Genomic DNA, 16,319 nt, shown 5'->3' with positions numbered 1-16,319 from the left:
ATCCATGCCTTTGTTACCTCTAGAATTGACTCTTCCAATGCACTCCTGGCTAGCCTCCCACATTCTACCCTGCGTAAACTTGAGGTCATCCAAAACTTGGCTGCTATGTCCTAACTCTCTCCAAGTCCCGTCACCCTTGTGCTCGCTAACCTACATTGTCTCTTGGTCCAGTAACATCTAGATTTTAAAATTCTCATCCTGATATTGAAATTCATTTGTTGCCTTGCCCCTCCCTATCTCTTTCGCTCTCTCTCTCTCGCTCTCTCTCTCTCTCTCTCTCTCTCTCTCTCTCTCTCTCTCTCTCTCTCTCTCTCTCTCTCTCTCCTTCTCCAGCCCTCAACTCCTCCAATCTTGTACATCCCTGATTTTCATCACTCCACCTTTAGCTGCCAAGGCCCCAAGCTCTGGAATTCTCTCCCTAAACCTCTCCGCCTCTCGACCCCTCTCCTTTTAAGATGTTCCTTAAACCTACCATGCTTTTGGCCATCTGTCCTAATATCTCTGTGTGGCTCAGTGTCACATTCTGGTTAGTAATGCTCATGTGAAGTGCTGACCTTTTATTACATTAAAGGCACTGTATAAGTGCAAGGTGAGGTACCTCCTGTGTCAAAGTACTGTAGCCCTCGAGTGTACCTGCTTTTCTCCAAGTTGACCAACGGATTAAATCACATTCATATTCTCAGCCATCATATGTGTAAAAGACGTGCTCCCAGGACCTAGTAAAAACATAAATAGGAGCAGAATCGGCCATTCGGCCCCTCGAGCCTGCTCCGCCATTCAGTAAGACCACGACTGATCTTCTACCTCAACTCCACTTTCCTGCACTGTCCCCATATCCATTGATTCCCTCAGTATCCAAAAATCTATCGATCTCTATCTTGAATATACTCACAGCCCTCTGGGGTAGAGAATTCCAAAGATTCACCACTCTCTGAGTGAAGAAATTGCTCACCTCAGTCCTAACTGGCTGACCACATTCTGAGACTGTGACCCCTGGTTCTAGACTCCCCAGCCAAGGAAAACATCCTCTACCCCTGTCAAGTCCGGCAAGAATTTTGTATGTTTCAATGAGATCACCTCATTCTTCTAAACTCTAGAGAATATAGGCCTACTCTACTCAATCTCGCCTCATAGGACAATCCCCTCCCTGCACCCCCCCCACATCCCAGGAATCATGGGGCACTTTGTTATATTTTTTAATTTGTTTTTATGAAGTTTTTTTTCCAGACCATTCTCTTCAGTTGTGGGCATAAAAAACAGCCTTGATGGTGGTGGTGATCCATTCTGTGCTGTGCAGAATGGTTCAAGGAAATGAACAGAAATGAAAACCTTTTTCTAGGAATCCTAAATGGAATGCACAAAATAGTGCCTGAAGGCATGTCAAAAGAGTTGTGCCCTTGGTTCGGGAAGGAGAAAAATATTTCCCATAACACACTGCACTTCCAGTTACCCCAAAATGTGCCAACGCTGGTTCCTTTGCAATCATTTTTGAAAGCATTGTGTGTTTTTTTTTTGAAGAATGTAAATCTGAGGCAAATCCGAAATAACAGCAGATGGCGGGGAAGAATGTTCTCCGGGTGTTATAACAGATACTTTGGCTGTGTCTGGTGGTATAAGCATCGTCTCACCAACAGTCCGTTTACGTGTGACTTGAGTTAGTTGTGATGTGCGAGAGAGCGCGAGAGAGAAGGGGACTGATATTGTCTGTTCTGGCAGCGATGTATCTGAGTTGAGAACAGGTGCGAGCTGATGCAGCGGCCCTCCCTGAGTTTGCCTTGGGGCTTTGCAGCTTCTTGAGGGAAGGCTAGAAATGAGGACTTCCTGCCATGTGACTGGCTGTGGGCCACCTTGATGATGGTCAGCGTTCAGATGCCAACCGTCACCATTTTCAGATGGTGTTCCACGTGAAGTTCTGGCCATGTTCGCCAGTCACTGCATCATTTGTGTTTGCAGCTTTAGATATTGGCATGCACATCATAAAATTGTGCAAAAATGGTTTCCTGTTTATTTATAGATTAAGATAAGGTCTTCAGAACAGCACAAGAATTGCTCGTTAACGGTATTCTTAATAATGTCGTTTATTAAAAAGGGGTAAAATTCTTGTGCGTTATTTTGCATCTTCGTGTTTATCGCTATATATGGTGCATCGATTAATGCATTCGTGTTTTGAAAATCAGAGTTGCTGCCAAATCAGCTGCCATTTTTCAAAAAAAGGGAAGCAAGTTGCAGTTTAAAATTTGGATTTTGTGCTAAATGTGGTCATCAGAAATATCTGTTGAGCTTAGTTGATGACACGCTCATCCCCTCTGTCAGTAAGGTGTGGATTCAAACCCCGCTGCAATACAGTGCAGTACAGTATCAGGAGATGGCACAGTGCCGCTTGCTTTTGTGTTCATTCTCTTTCGTCCTTGTCTCTCCTTCCTCAGTCTCTTCCACTGCCCCCCGCCCCCTCGCTTCCTGTTTTTTCTCTCTGCTTCCTCTTCCCCCTTCCTGGGGCTGGATTTTAAGCTTTTCTGTTTTTGGGGTGATAATGGCGGCAGGGCGGGAAAGTTCGCAATCAGGTATTTAAGTTAGTATTTAAGTTTGGGCATCTGGGCACTGCGTCAGGGGGTGCAGCGCTAAGGGAGGCGTTGTACACCTCTCGTGGCGCTAGGATGGGAAACTCGCAAGCGAAACAGCCAGCCAGGGTGCTCACTCCGAGAGGCCTGGGGAGGGGGGGGTGGGGGTAAGACAAACACACACACACATTCCTAAAACATTGCCCACGCTACCACAACAAATCGCACAAAATATTCAAACAAAAAACACTCGCACTTACTTTTGGAATCCCCATTCCCTTCCTCTCCACCACCGGGATCGTGGGACCGCTCTGATTTCCCAGGAGGTCATTGCGGGCGCACTTCCAGGCGGTCTGGTCGAGCAAGTCTCAAAACTCTCGCCGGTGTCGCAACCAGAGGCGATGCACACCCGTGCAGCTCTTCCCGGCGATGTTGCTCCGCGCCGCCGCGAAACCCGACCGGAGGATCGCGACGGGGCGCTGGAGACCTCGCCGCCGCCTTTCACACCGCTCCGGGGCGAAACCCACGGCACACAGGACCGGAAAATCCAGCCCCTTGTTTTTCCCTGTTTTCCTCTTTGCCTTTCCCGGTTTTCCTCTGTACCTTTCCCGGTTTTTTTCTCTCTCTCCTTCCCCACTTCCTGGTTTTCCTCTTTCTACTCGCCTTCCAGCTTTTTCTCTCTCCCTCTCCCTCTTCGTGGCTTTTCCCTCCTGCAGATACTTTTCATCCCTGTCTGATTTTTAAAAAGTGAGCTATTTAACCACACCTGCTATTTCACAAGGATTGAAGTGATGTTGAGTGTTAGTTAGCTTGACCACTTGACTCCAGATAGTGGATATTCTGATTAATCAACAGGCTCTATTCTTGTACGCTCGAATCTAAAGTAACCACTAACACATCATAAGCTGTCTGTACAATAGTTGCATGGTATGCCCTTCTCTGTGTGACTAATACTGTCGGAAGCCATTTTCCCAATGTCTGACTTGCTCTGTCTCAAAATGGATTCCTGTAAAGCTGGAGTATTTCTGTTGACATGACTAATGATTTAGGAAGCTGTTTTTCCAATTTGTGACATCCTATTGTGAAAATGCAGGACATTCTGTTTGTTCTTCAGTCCCAGCAGCATTGCCTATTCATTAAAGTAAGCTAATCGTAGGGATTGAGTAACACATTAGAATTGCAGGGGCATTTCACCTTTTGAGATCCAATTTCAGATCCCGCCAAGGAGGAATGATATTTTCAAACTTTTTGAAGTGAACTAAATCTCCCAAGTAGGTTGGGTTGTGACAGTATAAATGTGTTTGTAGCATAGATACTTTCCAGTGTTGCTCTAAATCTGCTGTTGGTTTACCTGTGTTGAATAGACGTGTGTACAGGTTGAACTTCCCTTATCCGGGACTCCCTTAACTGACACCACCCCTCGTCCGACACCATTCCTGGCCGCTCCGACATGAACAAGTGGAACAAATTGAAGTCCTTCCTTGCTGCTGATCCCGTGATCCACCGCCCCCCCCCCCCCCCCCCCCAATCCCTGGCCATGATCTCTCTGCCCCACTCCCAGCCCTGATATCCCCTTGCTCAGTACCTGTACCATCCAATGTAACGTGACCTCCCCATGTCCGGCAAAATCTGTTATCCAGCACAGGCCAGGTCCCGCGAATGCTGGATAAGAGAGGTTTAACCTGTACTCTTTTTGTAGTTAGAGAGTTTCCTACATTACAACAGTGACTATACTTCATTGGTGAAAAAGCACTTTGGAATGGCTTGAGGTTGTGATGCAATAGAAATTGGAGTTCTTCCTTTTACAGACTTGTCTGTAACTCTGCACATTTCCAATTATGCCTAAAAAGAAGAATCTAATGTCACATTTAGATATTTGACTTCATGTATCCAGCCCCTGCCATCTCTTAGAAGAGGGTAGAAGTTATGTTGCACCTATGATAAACACTGGTTAGATCATACCTGGAGTACGTGAGCAATTCTGGGCTCCACATCTTGGGAAGGATATATTGACCCTGCAGCGTAGGTTTACCAGAAGGATACCAAGACTTCAAAGGTTACGTTACGAGGAGATAGTATACAAATTACGGTTGTTATACATGGAATTTAGACGGTTAAGAGGAAATCTGCTCGAAGTTTTCAAGATATTAAGGGGAACAGATAGAGTAGATAGAGAGCAACTATTCCCGCTAGTTGGGGCGTCTAGGACTAGGGGGCACAGTCTAAAAATTAGAGCCAGGCCTTTCAGGAGTGAAATTAGGAAACACTTTGACACGCAAAGGATGGTAGAAGTTTGGAACGCCCATCCGCAAACGGCAATTGATGCGAGATCAATTGTTAATTTGAAATTGAAGATTGATAGCTTTATGTTAACCAAAGGTATTAAAGGATATGGGCCAAAGGTGTGGGTATATGGAGTTTGATCGCAGATCAGCCATGATCTCATTGAATGGTAGAGCAGGTTTGAGGGGCTGAATTACCTCCTCCTGTTCCTATATTCTTCCCCCAACATGGTACAGATCCACTTGTGCAGCACCAGAAGGACACGTAACAAATCTACCGGACTAACTCGGCACAATTGTGTATCTTCCTTCCCTTCCCGTTGGATCATCAGGGATTGGTTTTGTGGGGGGGGGGCGGGGCGGGGGGGGGGAAGTGCCTTCCAGCTGTGAACATGATGGCGGAGAAACACATTCTTAACTAAATCTCTTGGTGAAAGTTTTGCACTGTAACCGCTCCGACACACCCATTATTCTCTATATAATTTTGGGGAATTTCTCTACCTCCTCCCACTGTGCCCTCATTTATCTCCAAAACATATGTTGCACTTTAAAACAAAATACATGCTGCAATTTATTCTCCCAACTTTGCATGCTTTTATTTTCAAATTAAGTGTGTAATGAGGACACTGTTTGCTTTCTGTTTAAATTCATTTCCCCTCCTGTCAAGTTCCCTGCCTGCTGCATGCAATAAATGTTTGATGGGAGACATGAAGTTCAATCAGTTGTGGTGATATCTGAAAAGCATTGTTCGAACCATTCTTGCAATCTCTGCCTGGAAACTCTTAACAATAACTCATGGTTGAACCGATTTTCAGTATGAAAGCTGATCTTTTCAGAAGTATATCAGGCCTGCTAAGAATTTCTTGAAATGTATAATACAATGATAATCAAGGGGAACGGTAGCATAGTGGTTATGTTACGGGACTAGTAATTTAGAGCCCCAAACTAATAATCTGGGACAAGAGTTCAAATCCCACCACGGCAGCTGGGGAGTTTAAATTTAGTTAACAAAATAAATTTGGAATTAAAAAAAAAAAAGAAGCTAGTATCAGTAATGGTGACCATGAAACTACCGGATTGTTGTAAAAATCCATCTGTTTCACAAATGTCTTAGGGAAGGAAATCTGCTGTCCTTACCCGGTCCGGCCTATATGTGACTCCAGACCCACAGCAATGTGGTTCACTCTACGAGCCGACAGCTCGAAGGCAATTAGGGATGGGCAATAAATGCTGGCCTTGCCGGCAACACCCGCATCCCGTGAATGAAATAAAAATACTGATGCTCTGAGTCACAGTGTGAAGAGCATGTTTAGATTTGCATTGGTGATATTTATTCATGTTGGTTGGTACCTTATGTTAATAGTTGTGGAGCATTTACGTATAGTTTGAAACCACTTTTGCAATTTGCTGTTTGATTCGAGGCTGGAAAAATTCCACATGCTCGCTAGTGTGAGGGAGAATATCTTTCTGAAGAGGCCGTAAAAGAAAGCAACTCAACAACTTTTAAGGAACATTTATCTTTTCTTTTTCTTCTCTTTCTTCCCCCCCCCCCCCCCCCCGCCACCCCACACTCCATCCAATCTAATGTGTAATGTGTCACGGAACTAAAGGCACTAATTAGAATAAAGGGAAACTTTGAATTCCTAGTGCAGAGCTTTGCGTGACCAGCACATGTTGAGCGATCAGGCTTGAAGCTCAGTGTGATTAGGTCGACCCAGTGTGTTGGATGGTGAATCGGGAGGGTCGACCTAATCACCTAAATTCCTGATTTGGTCTCCCACTGCACAAAGCTCTGCGCTTGGAGAATTAACTTGTAAAATCGACCCCATCAAGTTGTACCGGCATCAGCTTTGGCTCCATAAAATAGCACTCTCCCCTCGAAGTCAGAAGGGCGTAATTCTAGCCTCAACTCCAGTGACTTGAGCACGTAATCTAGGCTGACGCTTCAATGTCGTACTGAGGGAATGCTGCACTGTCGGAGGTGCCGTCTTTTGGATGAGATGTTGAGCTTGAGGCCCCATCTGCCTCCTCGGGTGGATGCAAAAGATGCCATGCCATTATTCAAAGATCTCCTGCTTATTTCTTTTATTTTACTGCTGCTTGTGGAACCTTGTGGCAAACTCCAAGTTTCTGCTCATTACACACAAGGTTCAAGGAACAGACGCAGGACCCGGAATTGAGCCAGTGCTGCTTTCAGTCTCGCGTCGGCCGCAAAACCTTGCGCCCAAAAGTTGGTACGTGCCAACAAACGGGCGAAATGCAGGCCCATTTCTACTCCACAGTTTGTTTATAGTGCCTTGAGCATCCTGTTGCGATTTTTATATTTTGAACCGATTTTAAAATGCTGCATTTCAGAATAAGAAAGCATTTCTTTCGCTCCTTTCACGGTCACCGGATGCCCCAAAGCGCTTTACAGCCAATGAAGTTCTTTTTTTGAAGTGTAGTCATTGTTGTCATTTAGGACACACGGCAGCCAATTTGTGCACAGCAAGGTCCCACAAACAGCAATGTGATAAAATAAGGTGTTTGTGATGGTTGAGGGATAAATATTGGCCAGGATAAGGGGGATATAACTCTTGTTTTTAGAAATAGTGTCATGGGATCTTTCATGCCCACCTGAGAGGGCAGACTCTCAGTGCCTCATCTGAAAAATGGCACCCCCGACAGTGCAGCACTCCCTCAGCACTGCACTGGAGTATCAGCCTAGATTTTTGTGCTCGCGTGCCTGGAGTGGGACTTGAACCCATATGACACAAGTTTGATTTTTTTTTGGTTGTGTTTATGTACTATAGGTCAAGAGGGTGTTCGGTGCTGGGGAAACGAACGCTTTGCCCACTTTGTCACCCTTTTTGGAATGGAAACATTTCCACGGCAGCCGTGGGCCAGCATTTGAGTAAAACTCCCATTGCTGTGATCCATCCCTGGGCTCTGGTCCCAATTGTAGGATACCACCCATTATTGTACCAGTGTGAAATTTCCCTTCCCACACTCAACATTGCTGTGGCCCAAGCGCCAGTCCCTGCCAAATGTTGACTATTTTGTGTTGTGGTTCTTTTCTCACGAAGGGTTGGTTTGTGACTGTTCAATGCCAATCCACAAAGGACCCCTTATAGCTAGCGGAGAAAGGGGTCTTTCACTCCTTTAATCAGGACTGGATTTGGACCTGGGTCTGCGGGTGAAGAGAGTCTGCCAGCCCACTGTGCTGTCCAGTCCCGAAAAGCTCATTAATTCTTTCAAATAAAGCATTCACTGCGTTGCAAGTCAAAAGTGGTGATTACAGTGGAGTTTTACAGTAGAAAATAAGCTGGATAAATATGTTTTTTGTTACGTCTCAAATAAAGCAATGTGACTGAGTACTGTAGACATGAGTAATTGTGACCTTAGTCTCTTTATTCTGACTCCAGAGTGCTGGCACAGCATGGGAGGCCTGCTTATATGCAGGCCTCCCATGCTGTGATCCCTTGGGACTCCAATGGATGCGCCCTCTGGTGGTGGTAGAATGCTGGTTGCAAGGTGTTGCATACATAACATTTTTAAGGTGGACTTGGCATGTGTATTAATTCCTGAGCTTTGGAAGGAAAAGGGAAATTAAATTCCGTGTGCTTTTAGTCTGAGAAACAATCTCAATACGTTTGGGTATTTCTGTAGAATTAACACATTGATATGTGAGCAAATATTCCTATTGCCCTTACCAATCAGTTACAAGCTGGAAATGCTCCCACAGTGACAATTCACTGCGGAAATGAGGCATATTAACCAGGAAGGTGCTGGGTTTCGTTCCCAGCATTTGCCGAGTTAGATGCTGATGGCAGAAATGGTACAGGGGTGCTCCAGCACCCGGGCTAAAGTGGAATTAGTCAGCTGTAGTTACTGATTTTGGTCATAATCCAGCGACTGCTTGGATGGGTGAGCCTCAGTGATGGCAGTTATGGTCAAACAACAAACCAGCGTTTGCTGTCTAGGTTCGCGCATGAAGAATGACCCCCCCCCCCCCCCCCCCCCACAGCGACAAGGCACCAGAGCATTGCAGGACCGATGGAACAATGACCAAATGTGAGTTAGCACCTTCAGGAAAGGACACAACTGAAGGTCCAGGAACGGGCTTACCAAATGTGACCAGCTTTTTAAAAACAAAATAGTTAACTTTTTGATACTTCGTGTATTGATAGGTGGAAGTTGTGGAATGACATTTCATAGTTAACCAGTAGAGCTGGGAAACTGTATGTCGTTGCCCCAGGCTTTGAAGAACAAGCAAAGTTCAGGCGACGAGATCGAGGTTTAAAGAAAATTGTGTCTTGCCACATCAGTTGCCTGGGTAGTAACCGGGTCATAATTTCGGAGAGGCAATTGGTCAGGAATCTTTGAGTTCTCAACCCTGTTGTGTTTAAGGTAGAGATGTTTTAGTGAGCTTTTTTGTTTGCATCTGCATGAATTCTATCACCTGGCAGTAGATGACGGGACATTGATGTTTATTTCTCTGCAGTGTGTGCTTGCAAGCCATGGTCTCGCTCCCCCTCCCACCCGCTCCCTTTTAAGGGGAATCCCTTCTGTCAGTGGCTGCACATTTATCCTTCTGATAAATTGAGGAAACTGGTTGTTTTTCTTTCCAGCACCTTGGCAAGGATTGCTTCAACCACGAGGCATTGAGATTGTGCAATGTACAGTGTGGTGATGAATCATCGGCTGTAGCACAATCATTGCATTTTAGTTTCGTGTTGGACTACAGTTACTCACCATGTTGTCAGCTTTTTCAGGAAGTTCTGTCAGTGGGTTGGGGCTCATACATATATATATATATATAAAATCTATATAAAAATACATCAAATCAACTTTGAGCTCTTCTCGACATTTGATGAACAAAGAGCTCGGCAGGAATATGAGAGAGCTGTAGGGTTTGTCATCCAGCTACTAGAGGGAGGAAAAGGTGAGTCATAGTCCTGTTTCATTCATAAGAAGAGCAGGGGCCTCCGAAACATCAGAACAGCCAAGCTCACTGACACTCGAGCGCTCCTTGTGAATTAAACTGCTCAATGGTACGGTGGAGAGTTGAACACTGGGAACAATAAGGTAAGGGCGCCAAAACGCTGTGTGTCGCTTTTCCTCCTCCTGTTTTGTTATGCTACATTGTTGCATGCTTTTACTTTTTAAAAAGTGTTTTTTAAACCTGTTGAGTAAATGGTCTGTGGAGGGTTCTGCACAATTGCATTACACTGAGGCTTTGTTTTAATTAAGTTTAACTTGCGAGGCGGGAGCGTAACTCACGGACTGGCTGGCAGCTCTAGCTGTGTGTTTCTGTGTTGGGTACACAGTGCTGCTGCGTTGTCGGCGGTATTGATCACTGTAAATGGTTGCAAGTCGCTCTGAACTCCTGAGTTTAATTCCGTGGCTGCAAATGCAAATTTAGGATATCAGGTTTTTAATCTTTTCTCTTTAAATGTGTAGACTTGTCTTTCAGAATGTAAAACATGGGCTTTTCAGAGGGAAGAGGGGGGAAAGAAATTAAAGCTTTTGTTTCTATTATTTTGGAGGTGGGGGAAGAGGAGTAGCGGAGATTCCTCGTACATGCCACAAAAGTGAGTGATTTCTGAATCCAAACCCCTAATAAAAACAGCAACGTGTGTGTGTGTGTGTGTGTGTGTGTGTGTGTGTTTGTTTTTTGAGTTGTGCACAAACCTCACTGGGCAGTTTCTTGAGCACATGATTGCGAGCTTGACTAATCGCATTTGTAGGTCTGAACCTGAAAGCTCGCTTCAGCCAAAAGACTTGAAATAGCAGCAACAAGTTGCTGTAGCTTACTTCCACACATTTTTGTACGTTTTATAGTTCGGTGGGGGGAAATGTGAAAGTGGAACTGACTGAGCAGTTGATTTTTCTTTTGATCTGGTGCCACTTACGACCATTGACTGCCCTTGCGCAACGGACTGAAGTGCACAGTTACCACGCATTGACCATGTGTGGGACTGCCATTTGTGTTCTCGGTTTAAAAATCAAAATCACTGCACCGGAGGGACTTTCAGTCAAGTGTATCTGAGAAATTGTTCAATAGCTACTTGTGACATGTTTGAGTTTTGCACTTAATAGAAATTAATGCATTTCATACCCTTTTATAGGTTTGTCTTCGAAGATTATTTTTTTTCCCAGGTTTAAAAAAAAAAAAAATTGTTGCAATTGAAAAGTGCGATTTTGATCCTTGCAGATATGCTCATGAAATGTTCAGACATGCTGCATGTTATGGATTGAGTTGTACCCAGTGAGGAGGTTAAACAACTGGATTTTTTCAGATGTTTCTGTAATTTCCATTCGGACAGCTATAGGTTCATTTCCCAAGTTGTGCTATTTTTACTGTAGCCATCGATGTGTTTGCATAGATTTCCATCTGTGCTGAAATAAGCAAATGAATTTCCATGTTGAAGTGGCTCGGACATTTATCCGAGAGTGCAACAGCTGATTTTTGTTTTAAAGAAGCAAATTGATAGTATTAAGTCCACTTGTGGTTTGAGTTTAATTTAACGCTCATAAATTTATTTTTAAAAAGCAATAAAGTTACAATAAAATGGAAGCAACTTCTGCATTAATAGGAGTTCGAAGGATCAAAGCACCGTATCGTGGCGTGATAGGACGCAGCTCCGAGTCTCCCTCACTTGCTGCGCTTGCGATCGTAGCTGCTTCACAGCGTGGGAGGCAGCGAGTGGAAGCCAGATGCTTATTCACCAGGCAAAGTGGAAGGGAGCACCATACCTGGGCCACTCCCATATGCGTTCCAGGAAGTAATTGAGTAATATTTGCAGAGGCTGCACATAAGCTCCTGCGGCTGCTTTGATACATGGTGCAGGAGAGCGCAACGGTAAGTGTTTCAATATGCCTGGGTGCTGTTCATCTAATACTTTTTGCTGATCTTAAAAAGAAAACCCGGTTGTTCCATTCTTGTGTTTAAAATTTGAATTGCAGCACAATTACGTTGCTTGGCTTAAATCCCAGTCTGTACCCAATGTGTTTGTGCTTGAACTTCAGTGTTGATTGGGAATTATCTGGCAAAGCACCTCCGCCAAGTGTTGGGCGGGAAATTGGGGCTGCGGTGAGCTGGAGATTGGGAAATTGGCAGGCTTCCACCTCCCGGTTTTATTTTGGCACACCAGGATAGTTGGCCAAACAATGCCAATGACGGCAAGCTCTGGACACGTAAGTGGTTTCTGCTTCACACTATCCAAGTTTGGAGTCCAGGGTACCTAGGTACAAGAAGCACGAGCAGAAAATGATAACCAATGCCGAATCTACGCTGCAGGATTTTATCGATCAGTGAACAAAATGCGGACCTTATCGTAAAGGAAATGATGAAATAACCAGAGGTTGGGGAATCTGGCTATGATCTTTCATCTAATCCTAATTTGGATTGTTATTCATCCTCCTCGGGATGAAATGTAATGGCTTGTCAGTTGGATGCAAATGTAGCCGACTGTTCTTTTTCTGTATATTGTATACACTATTGGAGCCAGTGCTGGAACCAGTAGCAAAATAATTAGAGCATTCTGATATTTTTGGAGGGGGAGAAAGCGTTGTACTTTTAACATTACACTCTAGGTCTATTAACCGAAGTGCAGTCCAATAATGATTTCAACTCATTGTGCTTAAAAAAAAAAAAAAAAAAATTAATCACCTAATAATTTGAATTACAACGTGTAAATAACGGCAAAATGAACATTTACAGTTTGAAAAAGTTTAAATGATCAGACAATTGACTTTGAATTAAGAGTAAACTTTTGTACTGTGCTCTTTGACATTACCACACTGAAATCTTGGTGTAAACCTGGTCAGTGAGCAGTTCTGGTGATGCCAATGATACATTGATTTAAATAGCTGTCTCCTCTCTAACCAGCTCCTATTTTTCTAACTCGGCTACACGCAATATCATATAAGGAAAGGCTTGTTGTCACGAGACTTTCCTTCCAATTTGCCTACATTTACCAGATTGGTCTTTAACAGTATTGTCTGTATGTAGATCTATGGAGAGCTGGAATTCATTTGCAAGTCTAAATGGAATGGGCAACTCTGGTGCTAAGTGTCCATGATGTTTGTATTAGCAACATAGATAATAACAAAATGGATCCAGTTTAATTTTTATAAGTGGATTATATGCAGGATGAAGAACAATAAGTTTTTTATGGATTAAAAGTTATTTTTGTGAATTGAGTGAATTTCCTTTTGCTGTGCGAATAATATATAATTGTGTGCATGAATATGTGTATATAACACTCACTTGTATTTATATAGTGCCTTTAATGTAGTGAAATGTTCAAAGGCACTTCACAGGAGAATTATGAGATAAAAATATATATAACAGATATAGACCTGTACAAAAGACGTGTGAAGAGTAAGGATACTGCTGCTCATATCCTGTACAGTCACTTCAACATCTGCAATTCATGCGGCTAAACGCAGGTGTTCTGGAAGGTTTCTTCAACTCTGAGGTAATGCCCCAATAGTGAAATTGCATTCATTCACGTAGTTGGAAAAGTTGCTTTTGAATTTGCAGAAGCCGAAAAAGGGAAGCTGTCTGATGTGCTGGCGGTTAGTGCATGCCACACTGGGGAAGTCACAGCCTCAGCTGCCCCTCGTCTCTGAAATGCAGATCGTTTTGTGGGCAGTTGGAAGTGGCGCACTTGTTACGAGCGGGAACAGATGGAGTCTGCAAACTGACTCAATGAAACTTGAGACCGCAGGGCTCAAGAAAATGAAGCAGCAATCGAAGAAAGACGGGAGACAGAACCCTAGTAGTTTCGGTTTACTCAGATTGCAAGATCTCATTAAAGCAGAGCTGCTCTGACACGGTCAGTTCATAAATTAACATTGTCGGTGAATTGGTTGCTGGAGTTTTTGTTCCTGTGCTGCCCTCCCCAGGGTAATGAATGTAACAGAATTGTTCTACCTATCTTCGAGGGCCCCAAGTTTCGTGCCGCGGCAAAAACGGTGCACCTCCGAGCTGGGCGCCTGTTTTTCGCTCTGAAAACTGCGCCTAAAAAAAAGTCCGATATTCTCGAGCTCCTTGGAGCTCGATATCTGATTGGCGCGGCGCGCTCTTCGCAGCAGGGGGCGGAGCCTAACACTCGCGCCGATTTTCTAAGTAGCAGCGGGAGGGTACAATTTAAATTAGCCTTTGTGGTGCCGGCAACCCTGCGCGTGCGCGTTGGAGCGAGTGCGCACGCGTAGTCTCACACAAACATTGGCACTCGGCCATTTTTAAAAATACTGCAGAAAAAGTGAAGATTTGTTTCTTGGACCCCTGCAAAGGCTTGTAATTTAATTTTTTTTGATACTTCTGTGTGTGAGGGAGTACTTTTAGCAGCACTGCTGAATAAATCACCTGCTGAAATCAGTGAGTTCAGCTTTTCACTGCTAAACTTGCAGAACCGGTGCTGCATTGGTGCATACAAATTAAGGACTGTGTTTGGAGAAATAAGAGTGCCAATTCAACTTTGCAATAATACGTGGTGTTGACAATGCAGCACCCATTCTGCAAATTTAAATATGAAACTGTCGATGTGGCTGCCTCTCCCTGTCCAAATGGCCTCAGTCCCCCTCACAACTCGAAGGCTGCTGCTGTATCTTCGGCTGCCGGCCAGCCACTGACGCGCTGATATCCTATGGCCGAATGGCCTTACGTCCTTCTGCTGCTGATTCTTTGGCTGCCGGCCAGATTCTGACGCCGCCCCTAAAGCGTGGCCGAATGGCCTCAAGAACCTTCATGACCTGCGTGTGTCCTGCGTTGATTCTTCGGCTGCTGGCCAGCCACTGACGCCGCTGCTATCTCATGGCCGAATGGCCTCGGGTCCGTCTGGTGCTGCTTCTTCGCGGCCAGCCACGAAGAGAATGAAGGCCTGCCTCAAGCACTGCAGCTCAGCTCGAAGCTTGCTGCCGCTGCCGTCGAGACACTGACGCCACACCGCTGCCTGTCTCCAACATGAAAGGCCTGCCTGAAGCACTTTCACACAGGGAGGAACATGGTTTATTTAATCTTTTCTTTGCTTATAAATTTTTATTCAGGTTGGATTTATTTGTATAATATTTGTATAAGTATAACTAAGGATTGATTGTAGAATTTAATGACTTCCCTTCCCCTCCCTCCCCCCCCCCCCCCCGCCACCTCGTTCCCTACGCCTAATTTGTAACCTGCGCCTGATTTTTTAAAGTGTAGACAAGGTTTTTTCAAGCATACAAAAATCTTCACTTACTCCATTCTAAGTTAGTTTGGAGTAAGTTTTCACTCACGAAACTTTGAAATCAGGTGTAAGTGGCCGGACACACCCCCTTTTGGAAAAAAAAATTCTGTTCCAAAGTGAAACTGTTCGACCTGACTAGAACTGGAGCAAACTAAATGTGGAGAATTCCGATTTCTAAGATACTCCGTTCTACACCAGTTGCTCCTTTATAAAAAAATAAAAAAAAATCAGGAGCAAATCATGTGGAAACTTGGGGCCTATGTTTCTGTCTTTATTAATTTGTCAAGTGATGAATCATACAGCACACTGCACTGTGTCTTTCAGCTTTTGATTGCAATAAGTTCAAAGTTACATCGTATTAGCTTGAATTAGCCTAGAAATTGCAGTGCAGTTTTAGCATTCAAACACACCTTTTGTAAAGTTACCATGATCACTATTTAAATGGGTTATCTGGTCATTATCACACTGCTGTTTTATGGGAGCTTGCTGTGTGCAAATTGGCTGCTGTATTTCCTACCTTACAACAGAGACTACACTCCAAAAGTAGGCTGTAAAATGTTTTGGGATATCCCAAGGTGGTGAAAGGCGCTATATAAATGAAAGGCTTTCTGTTAAAATAGTGGACAAAGTCATTACAGGCACGCACATTAGCTGATGCTGCATCGTGTAACTTCCAGCAAGTGGCGGGCTCATTTTGATCAGTTTAGTAAAAGCCATTTATTTCTTGTCCAATTACTCTCTCTCATAAGCCTTGTGTAAACCTCGCCCACATGGGAGTTTTTTTGTTTTAACTAGACTGGGCGGTGATTTATTTATTCAGGTTTTCTATAAGCGAAAGTCTTTTGTTCCTCGGGCAGTTCGCAAACCTGTTGTATTAGTTTGGACTGTTGCATTAAGTCAGTATTGCTGAATGCAGTCTACTGTTCTTTTCCTCTAGGATGTTCTTTAAAACCAACCTCTCTGACCCTCACCTGCCCTAATAACTCCTTTTGTGTCTCGGTGTCAAATTTTGTTCATTGTTCCTGTGAAGCATCTTGGGACCTTTTACTACATTAAAAGGTGCTATAGAAATACAAGTTGTTAATTCAACGTCGATTTTCTGCTGCTTAAAATGAATTATGCAGTAATTCAATTTAAGCAATGGAATTAAAATTGGATATCAAATAAAATGTAAAATTAAAAAAAAAAAATAGCATTATTCAAATGAATCGATTTTGAATTGAGGACAGACGGTAATAGAATGCCGAGAAAACACTTTGCATTGT

At 44.0% G+C, this 16,319-nt stretch overlaps 1 long non-coding RNA gene across 9 annotated transcripts in view; it reads left to right on the top strand.

Moving 5' to 3' along the window:
* LOC139278425 (uncharacterized) overlaps positions 1–16,319 on the top strand; it is a 339,699-nt gene that overhangs the window by 267,513 nt on the left and 55,867 nt on the right. The window contains exon 5 of one of the 9 annotated variants that reach the window (XR_011596261.1): positions 10,369–10,413. The exons of the other annotated variants lie outside the window; for them this stretch is intronic. This is a non-coding gene — a long non-coding RNA (uncharacterized lncRNA). The remainder of the gene's footprint in view (positions 1–10,368; positions 10,414–16,319) is intronic. 9 annotated transcript variants of the gene reach the window in all.

This window comes from Pristiophorus japonicus, chromosome 13 (assembly GCF_044704955.1).
Source record: "Pristiophorus japonicus isolate sPriJap1 chromosome 13, sPriJap1.hap1, whole genome shotgun sequence".
NCBI classification, from domain to species: domain Eukaryota; kingdom Metazoa; phylum Chordata; class Chondrichthyes; family Pristiophoridae; genus Pristiophorus; species Pristiophorus japonicus.
This window is presented reverse-complemented; position numbering and strand designations above follow the sequence as displayed.